This window comes from Pimephales promelas, chromosome 17 (assembly GCF_988280905.1).
Source record: "Pimephales promelas chromosome 17, fPimPro1.hap1.1, whole genome shotgun sequence".
Lineage (NCBI taxonomy): Eukaryota > Metazoa > Chordata > Actinopteri > Cypriniformes > Leuciscidae > Pimephales > Pimephales promelas.
This window is the reverse complement of record NC_142785.1, coordinates 6,503,211-6,524,177: the sequence shown is the minus strand read 5'-3', so window position 1 is coordinate 6,524,177 and position 20,967 is coordinate 6,503,211. Positions and strand designations below refer to the sequence as shown.

General features: G+C 36.8%; 1 protein-coding gene and 1 long non-coding RNA gene across 6 annotated transcripts in view; one reads left to right on the top strand and one right to left on the bottom strand.

The window, feature by feature from the left end:
* snx29 (sorting nexin 29) overlaps positions 1-20,967 on the bottom strand; it is a 192,729-nt gene that overhangs the window by 44,156 nt on the left and 127,606 nt on the right. The gene's annotated exons all lie outside the window — the stretch shown is intronic.
* Positions 1,682-5,202, top strand: LOC148971443 (uncharacterized). Of its 5 annotated transcripts, XR_016146994.1 has the most exons (7): positions 1,682-2,070; positions 2,679-2,780; positions 3,505-3,754; positions 3,927-3,988; positions 4,102-4,193; positions 4,279-4,397; positions 4,497-5,202. It is a non-coding gene; the product is annotated as an uncharacterized LOC148971443 (long non-coding RNA). The 5 variants fall into 5 exon arrangements; XR_016146997.1 differs by lacking the exon at positions 1,682-2,070 and having other exon boundaries at positions 2,108-2,780; positions 4,102-4,155; positions 4,282-4,397; XR_016146996.1 differs by lacking the exon at positions 1,682-2,070 and having other exon boundaries at positions 2,108-2,780; positions 4,102-4,155.

The following is a 20,967-nucleotide window of genomic DNA, read 5'->3' as shown; positions in this document are numbered from 1 at the left end:
TAATCAAACAGATCTCATTCCCCATTGACTACCACAGTATGTATTTTTCCTACTATGGTAGTCAATGGGGAATGAGATCTGTTTGATTAAAACATTCTTCCAAATATCTTCCTTTGTGAATAGCAGGACAAATAAACACATAGAGGTTTGGAACAACATGAGGGTGAATAAATACTGACAGAATTTTCATGTTTGGTGGACTAACCCTTTAAAAAAGTGAGAGACAAAACTCTATGACGTGAAACTCAAGTGTTCTGGGCTTTTTGTTATACAGTTGCTAAGATGTCCGGAGCTGTTAAAATTCATCATGAAATTTAAAAAAAAAAATGGAATATTGCAGTGTTATTTATAAATTATGAATTAAATGATTTATCTGTGCACACCATTATTTTTTTAATTAATCTGTCCTTGTAATCTTTTAATCAAAATAATTTCCCCTCTCTCTTGCAATGAACTCTTCTCTTCTCAAACTGTCACTCACATGACATCACCGCAACAATAGCAATCAATTCCTGATGCAATCAACTCCCGATGGACAAAATCAAGCCCCGTCCTACATTTGTTCTTGTTCGCGAAGCGGTTTCACTTGGATATTGTCATGGTTGTGGAACGAGGAGTCCGGAGTAACGGTGAAGATAATATTTAATATTCAAAACAGGCGGGAAGACAGGAACTCAGGTGCAACACAGGCTAACATTAGACATGAACAGAGTAACATTAACATCAGGTGATTCTGATGAACGAGACGATGAACATGAGACTGACACTGCATGAAAAGACTCAAATCCGGCAATATCCGGGCATGGTAAACTCCTGTGCAATTTGATGTTTGCTGGATGTATGTGGGAAAAAGCGGATCAGAGTAACACGGAACAGTATATTTCCAGACAAACCCGGAAACCTCACCTACGCGGGCATATACAGGAATCCGTGAAATTTTACGGACATATACAGCTGAAACACTGCTGGATGTGAGAGGTGTGAAGAAGACCTTTCATATGTTAATGACTGACACTAAGGGTGCTGGCTGTTCTCAGAGGGAGGAGTGGCAGGGGACTTCAGGATTGAAAATTATCTCTGGTCTACAGCAAACAAGTTTTTTTTGTACAGAAAAATAAATAAATTCTTAAGGCCCTGAAACAGAAAACCGACGTCAAAGAACTAGCAATGACTAAAGCCAACTCTAGGGTTGGCTTATGTCGCCTGTGTCAGGGCCTTAAAACTACTGTATGAAAAAAAAGTATCCTAATCAAATATTCTTTTATAAAACAGGACAAAATAAACACCATGAATATACGTTCACAAAAACATCTGAATATTTAATGAAATAAAAAATACAGGGAAACATTTCAGAATATCTAAATTTTTATTGTGAAGTTTTACAAATTGCAGACAACAACATTTGTCGCCATTGGCTTTGCTTAGTTGGGGACATTTTTATTTAATATTCAACAATGTTATTGAACTGCCTGCATTGACACCATTATATGAGATCTGAACTGAGATGGACAATGACATCACGGTTTTGGCTTGGAGTTAATCCATGCTTCTTTGGGCATGCATGATGTGAAACGAGTGGTCGCAAAACCACCGGGCTTTCCCGTGTTATTGTCAGCAGCTGGTTATCCTTCCATGTTGAGGTCCAGCTGCATCATATTTATTCACAAAATTAAATAGATTCACTTGCAACGCGTCATACCGAGGTTTGTGGTTTGAGTAAATAAGTCCTTCCGCAAACAAACAAGCTGCAAGAAAAGGGGGCGTTTTGAGGTTTGAAATTCACCACTCACAACCATTAACACAACAAATGTGGTGACGTAATGGAGGTGCAACCAATAACGTTAGTGTATTGCTTCAAGCGCGAGAAAAATACTTTAAAATTACAGCATTCTTTCCCGAAGCAAAGAGAACAGTTCAAGGTTTGGAAACAGTTTTCTTCTATTCACCTTATTTTGCACGACAACAAGGGTGACGCCATTGCGTTCGTTTTGTCATCTTACTCCCGTCTGAGAAAGACTTCAACTTCCGGCTCATGAGAGGGATGAGATTCTGCGCTAGTTGAAACGAACGGTAAAATATGGCAAGTAGGTTCAGTTAGGTGCTGCCATAACAGTTGGATTAAGAGGAGAGAACAATTGAACCAACGGTGTAACGAACATAATGTGAGGCGGTCAGATTGTTGTTGTGGTGCACTTTACGATTTAGCTACACCCACCACCTAAAGACGAGGAGCACCGGAGGCAATGGCGGAAGGCACACATTTGGAAGCATAGGCTTGAAAGTGCCCGATTCTGATGAGAAAACGCAAAAGTGGCGTTGCGTCATCTTTTTTTTTATTCTGCGCTTAGACGAGCGTTTTGTGTGAGAAGTCCGCGTGCAAATGGAGACGCAAAAGTGTGTGAAATTCAATGTAGTATGCACTTCAGGCGGCTAGGAGTGCATACCACAACAACACTAAGTCCACGCGCCTGCGTACAACTTTCACCGTCAAGCAAACTTTTGCGTTTTTACCGTTACACGGGAACGCGGAGGTGGAGCGTTTTTAAGATTTCCACTCTGGAGGGTGGTTTCACTTTTTTGCGTTTTTGAGCCTCAAAAACGCCATCGCCGTGTAAACGAAAGGCACATCCGATAAAATATTTTTACTTTTTCACCCGCGAGCGTTCTCGTGTAAACAGGGCCTAAGGACGGGAATCCGATTGAGGAACACCCCAGAAATGGCTCGGCTACGATGTTCCGATAAAGAAGTCACGCCGGGTGTTGAATATTGTCAGATTCAGGTAAGCTAACTTGCCTAACTGGTATGTGCTTGTTTGCCTAACTTTAGATTCGTGAAGTCCGTTCTATGAATGCATTTAAGATCAGTAACAAGCCGTAAACAAAATACAATGAATCTTGCATGATTACCATTGCCCACATACATGTTATTTATTTAACTTTGTGATATTGACCTAAGAGTCTGAAAGAATAAATGAATGAATGAATATTCACGGTAGTACAAGATAGTATGGTAACTTACATTAGTCTTACAATAGCTCACATTACTGCTATTGCACATTACGAGATGTAAACAACACTGGTCCAGATGCACTTCCTGTTTCAGTTTGTAAAAGGCTTCTTAATTTCAAATGTAAAGAAAATATCTTGAATATGTTTGTTTAACTTTTTGATTCAGTTGTTTTGTTGGTTGTACTTTAACCCAACGTTTATACAGTGTTAAAACTGAAACAGGAAGTGCTTCTGGACCAGTGTTGTTTACATCTTGTGAAATGGTCTATACAGAGATTGTTGATGCTAGCAGGCCAGCTAGCTACATCTCTCATTCAGATATTGATATTGACTTATGGCGAGTTAGGAGATTGTGTATTGTTTCGTTTTTAATTAATGTATCTTTCTCACACACTGTTCTGTGTAACTATGGGTGCCATCATCAATGAATTCTCCATGATCTATTTTAAGTAGCTAATAATGTAAAAAATGTGTATGGTTATAATATTTCCATAGATGCATCAATGAGAGTCAGTAATGCAGTGGATAACTATGAGGATGATCACATCCACATGCCCCACAGCTGTGATGCAGAATCACAATGGGAGGATCAATCTGTCTTTGGCCACAACCTGATCTTCTCAGAGAGACTCTCCAGCGTCTTGATGCTCTTTAGCGAAAGTATGAGCAGCACAGACTAACGTTACATGAAGAATCTTACAACGCTTCGAAAAGAATAAAAAAGGCACATGACGTGAACATTGCGGTAAGTCCAATTATTGTTCTATAACGTGGCTGTAAGCCATAGTTCGGTTACAATTATTGTTTTGTCTCTTGCGGTTACTGTGATGGTCAGCTTATTCCAACTGAAAATTCAGTTTTGTGGTTCTTGAAGATTGTGAATCAATTTAATTGCTTTTTAATTTCAAACTTTACAGGAATCTGTAAGGCGCCTCCATAATTCAGAGAACAACCCACACAAATACGTTCCACAAACCAGGTAAGACTGTTTCTTATATACTATAGCCTAAATGTTAGTTTAATCTACTACTCTATGGATTTGGAATGCCAAAAGTGAATTTCAGCAATGATACCTGCAACTTTCCCCCCCAGAATAAATTCATCACATAACCTGGCTGTGACCACTTACCTCTTCGAAGAATTAAGGTCAACTTTTACAGAAGTTGACCCTGAATGTGTAAAAGGTAATCTTAAAGATGTTGTAATCATTTTATTGTCCTCTGTTTTACTTATTTTTATTGCCATTACATTTATTTATGATATATTTAGCAGGTTGGAAGATGTATTTTGAGACTTTGCGGAGGAAGTATTCTTTGGCTCAGCCTGAAAAGGCCCAGAAAAGAAAAACTATGACAAGCATTGCAAAGAACCTTCAAAGAAAGCGACTGGTAAGTTAAGAAACTGGTTAAGCACTTTTTTTTTCTCTTCAGAATGTAACTATCCTCCTCTCTGTGTTTTAGTGGTTAAGTTACTGTCATGTTTTTCAGTTGCTGGAGACCAGGTCCGGGGTTGTACAAACCAACACAGAAAAGGAACTTTGGAAGACCGCAACAATAGAACTGATGTCTGATGAAGATGATGCTATTGTTGATGGAAGGCCAGTGTGAATGGTGAGGTCTCCACCAATCTGCTCTCTGCTAGGTACTATAAAACAGACTAGAGGCTGACCCACACTATGCGTCACACCACCAGCGTATCATGGCAGTTTGAAAAATGTTAACTCGTAAAAAAAAAAAAATGTGTATATATATATATATATATATATATATATATATATAACCGTTCAAAAGTTTGGGGGTCGGTAAGATATTTTTTTTTTTTGGTTTGGGGGGGATAGCTCAAATTAACTCAATACTTTTATTCAGCAAGGATGCATTAAATGAATCAAACGTGATAGTAAAGACATTTATAATGTTACAAAACATCATATTTCAAATAAATGAAATATAACTTTCTATTGATCAAATAATCCTAAAAAGTCTACAACTGTTTTCAACTTTGGTAATAATAATGAATATTTATTGAGCATCAAATCATCACATTAGAATGATTTCTGAAGGATCATGTGACACTGAAGACTGGAGTAATGATGCTAAAAATTCATCTTTGATCACAAGAATAATGTATTCCAATAGAAACGTTTATTTTAAATTGTCATAATATTTAACAATATTACTCTTACTTTTTTTGTATTTTTTATATATAAAAAAAAGCAGCCTTGGCGAGCATATGAGACTTCTTACCGATCCCAAACTTATAAACGGCAGTGTACACCTTGAATATTTTATATACACTTTAATTTCTTATTTATTTTTCTCGTATTATTTCATATATTTGTTCCTTTTTTTTTTTGTCCATGTTGCTTATCTCCATTTTGTTTACTTGTTTGCATTTTAATGTATGTTTATAATGCACTCTCTGTAATGTTCTATTTATTTATATTGTTTACTTGGAATATCTACGTATATTTTTTATATATATATATATATATATATGAAGAGTTCAGATGCAAAAGCCTCTAAATGCCATTTGAAATTTTCTCCTTTAATGATGATTTTTATCAAACTTGTATATTTAAGTTTAGTAATTTCACTTAAATAACAATTAATAGGCAATTATCATTGCCATTTAAGAGAAATTACTGAACTTAAATATACAAGTTTGATAAAAATCATCATTAAAGGAGAAAATTTCAAATGGAACTCTTCATATATTTTATATATATATATATATGTAACTTTTTATATACACTGTGTACTTTATTCCTTTACATCTGTCCTTTAAAATGATTGGGTAAAAAAAATTAACGAAAATAAAAAGTTAACAATTTATTTAATGTATGTTTATAATTTTCTTTGGAATGTCCATGATTTTTTTTTCTTCCTTTGAGATGTTATTACTTCATACTTTTTTTCTAGTTTTTGTTCCCAATTCCTCTGTAATGCTTGTTTATAATGCTATTTGGAATGTGTTATATACCTTAATAAAAATTTCAGACTTTCCCATTGTTCTTTGTGTGTTTAAATATAAATATAAATATATATAAATATATATATATATCAAATTTATTTTAATGAATATATTAAAATTGGGGGAGGGAGGTTTGGTATATATTTGAGCAATATCTGCATAGCTGGTATATAACCAATCAAATCAGTATGCTACAAGGCCTAGGGTGGGCTATGTTTAAAAGTAACCAATAAAGTCCGTTTACTGGGTTTTCAATGTGTCCTGCCCTCCAATAGTGGTCTGGGTGTTGGGAGTGGCTTTAAAAGAACAACCAATCCAGTTTGGTTGGAAGGCAAAAAGGTGTGAATGTTTCCTGCAAAAAGGTGTGATTTTTTCCTGCTAAAAACTTTAATGGGATTACTTGCCATGGCAACAAATGGCTCTAGCACGGAAGTATACGTCCACAACATACATCCGATTTGGTATCATTCCGGATGTATGCGGATATATACAAACCCATGGAATTTGACATATCCGGCCACTATACTCCTGGATTCTTCCGAATTTCAGCAGTGTATACAGGAGTATACTGGTCCGGATACACCTATTTTCATGCAGTGTGATGAGGGAGTGAGTTCAGGTGTGCAGACGAGAGGATCTTGGGAAGTGTAGTGCTGATGACAAGACAGACTGGTGCAGACGAGGACTGTGACAGATATACGTAACAATAGGGAAAATAGACTTAACTTCCATTTCACGCCGACATTAAAGGTACAACATGGAAGATTTTTCGCCACCAGGGGTCGCTAACCTCTTACAATAACAAAGGCGTATATTAAAGACGTATATTCCGCATTAAACGGAATTATGGATATTGTCGTGAAGCTGATGGATCTTTTATGGATGATTGAATACATCACTGTGGTATGAAGCAGGGCGCGATTGCTAATGAGAGACGTAACGTTATACCAGCGCAACGCGAGTCCCGCGGATATAAAAGAATAAGGACATTTAATTCTACCAAACTACCCACAAGTGCTGAATTAATTCTCACACAGATCAGTTTAATGGATGAATTAAACTTGAGGTAACGCAGCGCTGTTTCACTTGCTCTAACAGTTACACTATCACACGAAACGCCATTTGAGTGTGTTGAATGTTGTTAGTTAGGTTGTGTGTTGACTGTATGAGACTAAGTACGTTAAGCTAGATCAACATTAGAATAACGTGCAGATCACATTCTAACATTTTATCATGTTGAACTAAATATCATTGATTAGTTTTATGTATATTTGCTCACCTGTCTAATAAAGTAACGTTACATGCAAAACTAGCGTCTCTGTCGAAGACGTGGAGCTCTCGGCATCTCGAAAGATATTGATCTTCGTTTTAGTCCTCTTTTTGTCTCAAAGTCAGCTTGCCATGGTCCATAATGTTTGAACTCAACAACAACTGCGTGAGCGTCCTTCTAGGCATAACGGACATAATCGACCTAGTTATTAACATCTGTCGCCATGGTTACTATGAGCGGAAACCGAGCGCAACGCGGATATGACGCAATGACTGGCGACTCCTCACCCCTGCTCACACGCCCCGTTTTCTTGGTTAAAATCGCAATTTTCTCACGATTTACAAATAGTTGGAAACATTTGGGATATTGTAAGTAATCAACTAAACTAAATATATAACATTGTCCTAGTGGTTTTTTACTGCAAAAATCCTGCATATTGTACCTTTAAGCACACTGCTCAAGCGTTCTGGTTAATGTTATCCCAGTTGCTAGGGTGTTGCTATCTGGTTGTCTTTCCCGCATAGTAACTCCCAGTCAAAAAGTAATATCAAGTAAATAAGATATATGGGAAAATTAAAAAACGACTACATTAACCAGCTATAATTAATCTAGTACTGTAATAGCGGTGTGAATGATTTATAACAATTTGCGTCTAGTCTATTAATTTGGGCATTACTGTAATATGGAGGAAACGTACATTAGACTTACGTAACTTTGCCGATTTTTATTACCTCCACTATGGACAGTATAATGGAAATGTCATTTATCTTTGTTGAGAAACAATGAAAGGAGAAAGAAAAGAACAGCCAGTGTATGATTCATACTAAAAGCAAATGTCAGCCTGGGGGAGGATGCTAATATTTATCCCAGCTCTAAAAGCATTTACAATATCTCATGATATCCATATTGAGAGAAGAAGTGTTCCTTACGGAGATTTAAGAGTGACACACACACATAAAAAAAAAATGCATCGCTGTTTCAGCTCAGATACACCACACCATATGTATAGGTGTTGTAGCAGCGGGCAAGCAAGCAATCTTGCAAATTAATGTTGGTTTGGAAGCATGTCTAATTGGAGGTTCCCAGCTGTGGTAAAAGCTGTGGTTTGACCCCTTCTATTTCCAGTGGAATCATATATGGTCGCCTCCCCCTCATCCCACGGAGAGCCAAACCCTCTTTTTCTACCTACTCTATAGAGACTCCACACACTCTCTACTGAGCCATTCAGCTTAACTACAGTTGTCAGTGCACAAATCACTGGCTACCGGAGCGCCGAGGTCACTTCCTGCTGAGGACTCCCTGGAGAGATTTGTCTTTTAGTCGATCCTAGAATTATATGCATTATTTTAATTTGCCCAATAAGGGATATATTGTGCACAAATGGAACCACCCGCAGGGTTCATTTCACCCATTTTCCATCAACTAGCTTCAAACTTTCCATCCATGGTGCTCCTCTAACTGGCCTCTAACTACACATAGTAACTAACTGATAGTTAAGCAATATCAGTGTGGCTGTGATCCAGCCACAGGCATCAGTAATCTTTAGAGTGGGGCAACAAGTAATTTTGGGAGGTTTTCTAGAAAAGAAAAGAGAGAGTGGCAACAGCCCTGGTAAGATCATTTCGTTTCTTTACTTGAAATGATTCTTTGTTAAGCGGGACTTACTTTCACTTTTATTTGCGATGTTTGCACGTTGGCTTGATAAATAGACGCTCATAGACATATACTCTAGACCTCACCTGGGGGTTCTAAGCATGCGTCAAAACCGCCGCCATCTTGGAACAGGGGTCTTGTCATAGGAAGTAGCTAGGTAACGCTGCTATCTCTGTCTTTACTTCGAATTCATTGATGGTGGCGGACTTTTGTGCAGCGTATGAAGTTCACGGATGAAATTTGAACTAGGAAGAATGTTTTTTTTTTTTTTTTTTAAATTAAAAAAAAAAATCTTTCTGGAATCAATGATAAATACATGTCTGACCGTTGGAACAAACCAAAAAAAAACAAGAAAAATCCAACCCGATCTCACGACCAAGTCGTACGAATTCGACGAATGATTAAAAAGTGGCTAATTCGTAACAATTCATACGACCTCACTCGTACGAATTAATACGATTTTGCTAAATCGTACATATTTTACGAATTGGCCAATTCGTATGAATTCGTACGAATGACCTACCCCTGACCCCGCCCCTAAACCTAACCATCACGTGGGTTTAGACAAATCGTACGAATTAGTACGAGTGAGGTCGTACGAATTAGTACGAATTAGCCACTTTTTAATCATGCGTCGAATTCGTACGAATTGGTCGTGAGATAGTGTTGGAAAAATCGCATTCATCATGATTTATGGTGATTTTATTTGCGTTAGACCTGTGTCTACTATTGACGCTGATGCATTAAAGTGGAGGGGCTCCCCTGTTTCAAGATGGCGGCTCTATTGACGCATTCGTTCTAATGAACTGCCGTATCCAAGGTGAGGTCTAGTGTATATGTCTATAAATAGACGCTCAGCTGCTCATCTGTGGTGATGCGTGTCGCAGTAGCGCCGTCATATCCAACCCGATCTCACGACCAAATCGTACGAATTCAACGCATGATTAAAAAGTGTCTAATTGAGTGAGGTCGTACGAATTAGTACGATTTTGCTAAATCGTACATATTTTACGAATTGACCTACCCCTTACCCCGCCCCTAAACCTAACCATCACGTGGGTTTAGACAAATCGTACAAATTCGTACAAGTGAGGTCGTATGAATTAGTACGAATTGGTCATGGAATAGCGTAGTCATATCTGACTATAACATGACATATAGCCCATATAACACGCTCTCAATTGTTTATTTTTTAGCATTTTTGGAAGGAGTAAAATATACATATGTGGTTTCAACAACCAGATTGCGTTTACAACTAGTAAAGATCCGAACACAATGCGAGCCAGACTATCTGTGGTCAGGCAGATCCGATCACAACGCATTTACACCTTGCATTAACATGCGTTTTTTATTACCCGGATAACTTATCTGGATACAGATCGCATTTTAATACCAGGTGTAAATGGGGTCTAAGTTAAGTGGTCTAAATGTATATATTTAGTATGTGGAAGACCATAAAATGTTCGTCCAATCATTGAATTCGGTCTGAATGCTATGATACAACGTCCTTATCTGTCACTATTAACGGCGAAATGAATTTGCAAGAGTCAGATGGTACAGGTCAGTGTTCAAGTTGTTTGTTCATTATTATTGTAATGTTGTGTGCTTTGAGACATGAGGTAGATGCTTTGTTTGCTCCCTGCTGTATGCATTCATGTGTTTTGAAGGAGGTGGCTTTGGAGATGCTCTGAAGGGAGGATGGGATCTTATTCTTTCAAAGCAAGCCTTTCCGAAAATTGCCTTCCCTACTTTTAAGGTCACAGAAACCTGGACTGTTGGTAGTACCTAGGATATCCAAGTCCACTAAAGGAGGGACAGCATTTGCACAATTGGCTCCTTAACTCTGGAATAGCCTCCTGATAATGTTCGAGGCTCAGACTCACGCTCCCAGTTTCAAACTAGATTAAAGATTAAAATCTCTTTTCATAATTCCATAATGCATTTCATAACCTTGCACTCCAGTTATTTCGGATTAAATGTGCATTACTATTTATTGCTTGAAACGTTATTAACAGCAGCTACACTAATTTTTTAGTTTTATCTCAGGATGTCCATCCCAAGGTAACTAGAATTTACGCAAGCTCCTGTCTGGATCCAGTCTCTAACAAAGATTTCAGATAACCCAACACCAATGAAGAGATGATGACAACCCCTGCCAGGACTTCAGATGACCTTAACTCTAATACATGATACATGATATTAGCTATTAATGCATGATTTGTATTATCTTATTAGTATTATTGCATTTTTGACAAATGGACATTACTCTGAGACAGACTTCTCTAAATTGTAACATAGAAACCTGCCTTTTCTGTAAAGCTGCTTTGAAATTATATGTATTATAAAAAGAGCTAAACATACATTTGAATTGAATTGATCTTGCTTTTCTACAACAGTTCAGTAGAAAAGTGGGCTTTCTATTAATATGTTCTATTAATATATTAAACTAGTAATCATGCATAATTACATTACCTTACTATAAAGTTTAGTTTACCGTTAAAGTTTAGTTTAATAATAACTTATTACTTATTTGTGCAATTACACTGCTACATGGACATAATAAAGATGCCCCCCAAAAAGTTAATATCATACATTTTAGACTATACATGCAGTTATTTGTTTACTTTTTACTGTCAACAAAAAGAGTAAAAAAAAATTCAATACATAATCATTATCCATACAATAAATATGTATGTGGTTCATTAATTTCACTCTTTGTACAGATTGTCAAAATTATTAAGGTATGAATTTTCCTGATAAACTTCAATTTCAACTTCAATAGATACACTTCAATTACAAATGATGATAATCTGTACAAAGAGTGAAATAAGCCACATTAATATTTATTGTGTGAATAATCATTTATATTAAAAATTTATATTAACTGATAAGTAATAATTTATATACATTTTCCAATTGTCATTCCAATCATGATTTTTAAAGCATAATTTCCACCAAACAAAAAGTGCCCCTATAAAGTTGCTTTATTACTAATCAAGCTATAATTCTGTGAAAAAAAAAAACTGGCAGATATTCAATTGTATTTAGCGTACATAAAATTAGTTTTAAAAAGTAATTTCTATCGCTGTTGTTTCCATCACAATGTTACTAAACAAAATAAATAATGTGGTACATTACGTGGTAGAAAGGACTGTGGTTGGAATTTTTATGACTCAAAAAAAGATGTATGCATGTAACTCTGTTAGTCCGCTGCTATTGGACAAAATAAATAAAATACTGAGAATGAAAGGAAAAAGTACGTTTTGATGCCAAATGAGCCAAAATTAGAGGACCGGAATCAACATTATGAACAAAATTCTGATGCTGCTGCGTCCAAAACCAGGTTCCACTAAGTACCATATCTTAATACTGTAGCTCCATTCACAAGTAAAATCTATTTATACAGTTTTGAGGACTGTTTCTGGAAAGCACACTCATGATGGTTTCACGGCCCTACAATTTGACACCCACCCCCAAGTTCACTCTACACTCCAGTTCTACTGAGACAAAACATTTGCCAAATTAGGCAGAAAATAGAATCCATTTGGAAGATTGCAGTGCCAGAGTCATGGTGCAAAAGGAATGGCAGAGCCAGAGAGAGAAATGAAGAGAGGAAGGAAAGGAGGAGAGGGAGCAATAAGGAGGAGCGAGAAGAGTTTTTCATTAGGAACATTCAGCCGCAACATCTGTCACCTTGTGTGCAAAGTGCAACCAGGTGTGTGCGCGCATGTCATCTTCAAAGCATAACCATTATCCTTCCAGATGACATTCAAGAACCTCAAAATATGAGTTAAAGCCTGTTAAAATTGTGGTAATCATGGTTACATGTAGCAATACTGACCGACATTGTTATGTTAAAATCGAAATAAGTTCGATTAGAATAGATAAGTGTAAAATGGATAGAATGTGTTAATGAAATCTACCAGATGGAAAGACTAACATTTTCACTCCATTTGCAAATGAATAGATTTGTACACAGCAAATTTCAGGAGTTGAAAAATCATGAGTTAGGCAAAAAAGTGTGAAAGAGTACATTTTTTGGAGTTATTTTTTTAACTGTGACTACGGTTTGTGTTATTGGATACTCCCCGGCTGTGTTGTATTTTGGAGTTCATTCATTGGTGTTCAGGAGCGTGTTTTAACACTACACCTGGAGTTATTTTTGAGAAGTGCGCCACGACACGACCCTGCCGCTGCACAAAGGAATAATGGACTTATGCTTTTTTGTGAGGTAGGTAAAAGTGTAACTTATATAAAACTATTTAAAAATATATATTTTCTGACAAACACGTTTGGTCATCGCGTAGCTGTTACGTTACAGGCTAGTTACTGTTTACTAACGTCAACGACCATGAAAAACTTGCTGTTGAACGTATGTTTAACTTACTTGTTTCAAATTTTGAAATGGCTATTTGCGTGGGTTTTTTGTCGATGTAAACGAGTTAACATTAGCTAACCGTCTTTCCATTCACCGTGTTTCTGAAAATGAGTGTTTTGCCGTGAAATTGAAGCATCAATGCATTATAAATTTACAGTGTCTAACGTTACCCTGGATAATAAGATATAGTTGTGCTGTGCTGTGTAGGCCTGCAATGATTTGAATTGTAACAGCTATGTAACGTTAGGCTACGTGCGTATTAGTGGTGACCCACGATGTGCGTGATTTTCAGCTTATATATTTTTGCATTCTCAATGAATGGTGCTAGATTATATTATGCCTCATGCTGTTGTTTTTGTGATCTTCAGACGACTGTCCTGCAGCAAGCGGTTGAAGGTTACTCCTCCTCAAGTCTGAACCAAATGGATTTGCTCAAATAAAGGCAGTAAATCAAGAGTATGGTGTCCAGTGTAGTAATTTCCACACAAAACATTATATTGTGTTAAATAAATGTTAACTCTAAGAAGTGTTAAACTAAACTGGTAACACTGGTAATGAGTTCATATAATTAATTTTAGAGTTACATTTACTCTCTGTAGGATTAGTATTTTAACTCCATTTTAACTTTGAAAAAAGTGTTAAAAATTCAACTCCAAGAGCAGAGTTATTTTAACTCTGCGCTGGAGTCTAATTGATGGTCTCACATGTACACTCAGATTGAGTTGATTTTAACTAACAGGGAGTTTATTCCAAAAACCAGAATTTGCTGTGTAGTCTTATGGTCAAAATGGGTGTCCTTTGTTAATCAAACACAAAATGAAGGAACGTTGTCCTGAAGGTTGTCAAGATAGTGGTTGATTTTATTGTACTGTATTTTATGTACCATTTATTAACAAAATAATTGTGTTGTCTTTTGTTTCTATATGTATTAAAGACTTGCCTGTTTTGTTTTGTGTTCTAATGCGTTTCTTACTATATTTACAAAAATGGGAATGTTGGGAATGGAGATCTTTGATCTAGATCACAGACTTGAACTGTGACCATGAGGTAATGTAAATCTGCCTCTCGTATTGTTCCCGATGTTTCAAAAATAAAGAATTATACTTTTTTTTTTAAAGAATAGATAAGTGTCTGTGACCCATTAAAAATACCAAAATGAGTTTTCCAGTCTAGTATTGATTGCGCAAATAGCAGCATAATCAACAAAACATGAGGATTCACACACCTGCAGTGCTTCTGTGAATAGAGAAAAACAGAAGAAAGATTATATATAAGCCTCACACACACACACACATCAGTTCTAGCATTGCTAACTAGTAGGGTTGGGTATCGTTTGAATTTGAACGATTCTGATTCCGATTGCGATTCCTTGTTTCGATTCCGGTTCCTAACGATTCTCGATTCCGATTCTTATAAGAGGCAGGGTCAAAAAAGTTTAGCTAACCTTGCTAACCAACAGCCTTTCTGAAGGAAATAATCCTTTCTGAAGGAAATACTCCTTCTCTAAAAATACTCCTTTTGTCACAAATTTTGCATTTTGCCGAGATTTCGTTATTTTTAGAAAAGTGAAGCCACACTTTGGCCAACACTTCCGGTAGACGCTTCTTCGTTGGTGTTGTTCAGCGGTTTCTTCTTCCGCTCGGCGGACTGTGAATATCGAAACTAGGAATCGAAATTTTAACTTTTGAACGATTCCGGGAAAAACGAAAAGTTAGTCTCGGTTCCAATCGATACTCGATTCTCGATACCCAACCCTACTAACTAGACATATCACAGCCTGGTCATTATCAAAACATAAAAAGTTAAACTGCTCAATTTAAAGCTGGGAACACACCAAGCCGACGGTCGGTGTGTTCCGCACGGTTTCGTGCCGTTGGCTGAAAATAGTCCTCGTCGGCTTTGTTTCGTTTGATTCGACATGTTGAATCGGCGTCGGGCCGTCAGGTAAAGAGCGAACTCTGATTGGCTGTTAAGCTTAGTGAAAGAGTCAGTGCACGAGAATAAAAGCAAAACAGTGAGCAAAGAAGTCAAAACGGTACACTAACAAGGCTGTTCTTATGTTACGTCATCTTACCTGAGTGTTCCTTGGCGAATATTTCAATATTAACATGAGCAGAGTGGAATAAAGAAAGGACTGATATTCAAAACGGTAAGCACGCCGAATTGAGCGAAACTCTCCTTTTCGAACTCTTTCATCGAAATGAACAAATCTTTTTCTGAGTCAATTCGTTGATTTCGTTCGCTGAATGAAACAAATGACATGAAAAAAGATTGGTTCATTTCGATAAACGAGTTCGAACAGGAGAGTCCTTAAGAGTCTTTTTTTACATGAGCAATCGTTTCGCTTGATAAGACCCTTATTCATCGCCTGGAATCGTTTAAAGCCCTTTGAACAGTTTGCACTGAAACTGTCTTTCGGACCTTGAACCGTTTGGTTACCATGCAGTAAAGTGCATTATATGGAGAAAAATCCTGGAATGTTTTAATCAAAAACCTTAATTTCTTTTCAACTGACGAAAGAAAGACATGGACATCTTGGATGACATGGGGGTGAGTAAATTATCAGCAAAAGTTTTTTTTTTAAAGTGAACTACTGCTTTAAGTAAGCTCTCTGCAGTTAAACAGGAAGTTATTCTTAACTTCAAATTAGCAAGTAAATTAAAGACAGCATTGATCCAGTATTTATGTTGTATTATACAGTACGTTTTATCTCAGTACGTCTAAAAAAAAAAAAAATAATACTTTTATTCATCAAGTATGCATTAAAAATTTACTAAAAGTGACAGTACACACACACATACATATACATGACGTTTCAAAGGATTTCCATTTCAAATAAAGTTTGCTTTTGTGAACATTCTATTCATTGAATTATCCTGACCAAATACATCATGGTTTCCTCAAAAATATTAAGCAGAAATTAATAACATTTTAAATTACATTTATTTTAAATTGTAATAATATGTCACAATATTACTGTTTTTACTGTATTTTTGATCAAGTAAATGCAGCTTGGTGAGTATAAGACACTTTAGAATCTTACAGACACCAAACCGAATATTTAATGCAGTGAAGAACAATTCAATTGAGAAAGTGTTATATATAATGTTTATATTAAAATATAATTTGTATTATTGTGATAACAGTAACACCATGAATGATCTGTATCTGACCTTAATCAGTCATCTTGAAAAACAACCAAAACAACCACCACTTTCGGTTGAGGGCTGCTGAAAAATAAAATAAAATAAGAGTCAAAAGGCAATATTAATTTAGACATGGAGCTGGTGTGCCATTCTCAGCCTGACCTTTCTGTCCAACACACATCGATCTCATTTGGTATAGGATTTGAGGCGAGAAGCCCTCTGAAATTCTGTCCACTGTGGGTCAAGTCAAACAATGCCGAGAGCCGGCGTAGGCGTGAGGGAGCGATGCAGGCAGGACTGAGGAGACGACGGCAGATGGGCACATAAATACCGATCACACGGCAGCATGTGAGGAGGGTAATTAGTGCTCAACCTCCACTAAGATGTTTATTACAGATCTGATTGCGGCTAAATTTACAAGATGCAAATAACACAACAGGAAAAATGGGGAATAATGGAAATAAGGCAGCGGGTCACAGTCAATGGGTCACAGGCCTGTTCTGATTGGACAATGAAAACATAACCAACGAGGAATGCAAACAATAAACTACAACTAACCATATGATCATGCATGGTTAGTCTAGCAAAGTACCCAAACTAATCAACTACCCAAGGAGGTGAAAAATCATCCAAGAAAATTGTTGTTGTTATCAATGGTCATACGGAATCACGAAACTCTAAGCTACCCAAATTTAGTCAACTAACGGCTGCCGAAAGCACAAAACTACTTAAATTCAATCATAAAAACCCCCAAAATCAGAAACCACAATCTTTCAATTGCCCCAATAGTCTATCCAGTTTGTGGTAATATGCTTGATTGTTTACTTTTGTATAATACCAACTTGTCAGTCCCAAAGTAAAATCTCAGTCATGAAAAAAAAAAAACTAGCTGAGAGCCACTAAAGTAAGAAACATAGTAATATTACAACTCAATTAGGGAAGAACTTTCTACCACTATCAAAAATCTGGAGAAACACTGAGCATGCAAGCCCATTCATGCCGATTCTTTCAAAAAACACAGACAGGCTATTTCACCTGACGATATTGCCCGTTTTATTTTCCTAAATTAGTTGGCCTCTGATATGCTACTATGCGTCTCAAATAGATCTCTCTCAATTTCCCAAGCCCCATCCCAGTTTATATGCAATCTGCTCTTGGTGCATTGCCTTAAAGGTTAAGAGAGTGTGATAACTATAAATACCCAATCTGGACCAGTATGAGCTCAGGCCAGCACACAACATGCTCAAGTCCAGCAAAGCCAAAAAACATTTAGATTCCTGTCCATTTAACTTTGGCTAAATTGCCTTTTAAATGCCAAATACTACAGGGGATGAATGTTCGGTAAATACGACAAGTATTTATTTATATACACACATATACACAAACCATTCAACGGTTTGGGGTCAATATTACTTTTTATTTTTAAATTAATAGTTTTAAGCAAGGATGCATTACAATTGATTAAAGGGTTAGTTCACCCAAAAATGAAAATTCTGTCAGTATTTACTCACCCTCATGTTGTTCCAACCCCGTAAGACCTTCGTTCATCTTCGGAACACAAATTAAGATATTTAAGATATTAAGATCGCTCCTGCATACAGTCCATAGGCTTCTTGAGGGACTGGCTCTTGCTGTCCTCGAAAAGTCATTAAAGACATCGTTAAAATAGTCCAAGTGACTACAGGGGCTTAATCTTAAGTTTATCAAACGACGAGAACACTTTTGTGCGCAAAAAAACAACAAAAATAACGACTTTTTATTTCAACTATTCGTTTATTTCTCCCTCTGCGCGAGTCAGGTTACTAGTTTAATAGCGTAAGCTTCTGTTATTGTACGTCACACGCATCACACACACATGACCAGCGTCGGCCAATAGTGAGCCTATGTGTGACGTAGCTCTACGCAATCACACTACGTTAACTGACTTACAGGCTCATGGAGAAGGAAGTGAATAGTTGAAATAAAGTCGTTATTTTTGTTGTTTTTTTGCGCACAAAAGTGTTCTCGTCGTTTGATAAACTTAAGATTGAGCCCCTGTAGTCACTTGGACTATTTTAACGATGTCTTTAATGACTTTTCGAGGACAGCAAGAGCCAGTCCCTCAAGAAGCCTATGGACTGTATGCAGGAGCGATCTTAATATCTTAAATATCTTAATTTGTGTTCCGAAGATGAACGAAGGTCTTACGGGGTTGGAACAACATGAGGGTGAGTAAATACTGACAGAATTTTCATTTTTGGGTGAACTAACCCTTTAACATATACATATGAATGACTTGCTTTTCATCAAAGTATCCTTGACTGTTTCAACATTGATGATAATAAGAGCTGTTTCTTGAGCACCAAATCAGCATTTCAGAATAATTTCTGAAAGATCATGACACTGACGAGTCCTGAAGTAGTTCTGTTTTTAGACATTTTTACTGTATTTGATCAATAAAATGTAGCTTTGATGTGCATAAGAGACTTCTTTTAAAAACATTACGGAATAAAAACTTTTGAATGGTAGCAGTTCTTCTGGTCTTAGTCTCGGTTTTTTCTGTTTCTTCATATAATTTCAGATGCACTCGATGATGGCGAGATCCGACCTCCGTGTGGGGCATTGGCTGTTGTCAGAATCCTTGTGCATTCAAAAATTTCACTGGATTATTACAATTAATGGCACAATTAATGTCTGGAAAAGTAAACTGATATTTCCTACTGAGACACTACAACAAAATATATAAATAACTGGCTTAAAACCATTTCTTTGAGGCGAAAATACTAACATGCCTAAGACTTCTGCACAGTATGAGGCACACCGCAGTTAAATTCAGAGCGCTCCTCTCCTCAAGAGACCGGTCTCTTTCCCCTGTGCATACATGCTAGTATCCTCGCTGGTCCAGGAGGAGAGCGAGGAGGGATTCCTGCGCCGCAAAGCCGTGATTCGCCGGAACCATTTGCCCCGTGTAAAGGGTGCCATTTGGGACAGGGCCCCACTGGACAAGCCCCCGCCTACGGGGCCCAAAGTGGGGAGTAAGTGTGGCTGCCAGGACCTTTACTTGGACCAACCCATCTGAGCACTACCATCCACTGCATGTGCCCCAGCACAAAAAAAGACAACAGATTTATATTTATTTTTATGGTTAATAATTGCTCTTTTAAGTTTGATGTCACACCCACTGTGTCTGTTGTTTCCTCCTATTGCCACAATATACATCACATATTTCCATATTTATGCCATTCAATAATTTAGAAATGTATAAACAATAATAAACAGGCACTTGCAATTACTTGATGGTGGTTCATGTGTCTCAGCCAGCAGAAGCAGAGAAACCAAATGAAGTTGACAAGTATGACAAACACTAAGTCTATGTTTCACACACAGAAAGAATGCAAACACTGATCTCAAAGCAAATCTGCAATAATGCAACAACATCACATCTTTCCCCTTATTCCCGAAGATGTTTCTGTCACTGGCCTCCAATGGTCTTCATAAACAATAGGGCTGGGCAATAAATATCGATTTCTCAATATTAATCAATTCTCATTTTTATCGATTAGTCGTCCTGTTTTATTTGAATGAATGGGACATTGTATTGCGGCTGCGCGCATCCAAAAAAATCGCATTAATCTTTGTCCTTTGTTACTATTGATATGAAACAAATTTCAAATTACGTCCATTTTCTTTAGAAATTCAAAAACATAAATAACGTTTTGGCGCTGTGGCGTGAGATCGCTCTGGTGCATCTCAAGAGAAGCAGCAGCACTTAATAATTACCAGTCACATCGCGAAATAAACATGAATGAACATCTGAAAGTGTTAAAAGATAGGGTACAACTTATCGAAATCCGTATCATGTCACATTGATTCGCTCAATCAGCGTTTCAACCGTAGAAAGACGTCAGTTAAACAGCTTATCAATGTCATTTATCGTCATATTTACCTCAGAAAATCCACATAAACTCGTTAGTCAGCTAGAAAAAATAACTATAGAGGGGAGCATTTTGCTAAATATATACACCATATAACGCATTATAATCTTAATGTTCTTCAATATTTAATGCATATTTGAATAAATCTGGCAAGGTTTTATGACAGCCACCATTTAAATGTTTATATTTGATTTAATCTTCTTATTATAAAAATAAATAAGTATAATTTAAGTGTTTGTATAGCTACAAAACAGTTCATTACTACCTTTATATTAGGCTAATGAAGCCTAGTAGGCTACAACTAGACTCCCATAGTTTACAGCATTAGTTAAGAGATTTGATTTCCTTGAGAAAATTTGCCATTTATTGTAACTGATATCCAAAATAATCAATATTGAATCGAATCGAAATCGAATCGAATTGTGAAATTTGTGTCAATACCCAGCCCTACTAAATAATGCTATGTTTCACTTGTAGGTTACATTTCATGGTTGTTGGGCTTCAATGATACTCAAATTGTGATTCATTTTTGTGAAATGTCCCATGAGGTCTTTCTGCATGCAAAACGGTCAAAACTTGTAATAGACAAACAAACAATAATAAGGGAGAGGGAGCTACATACATTTC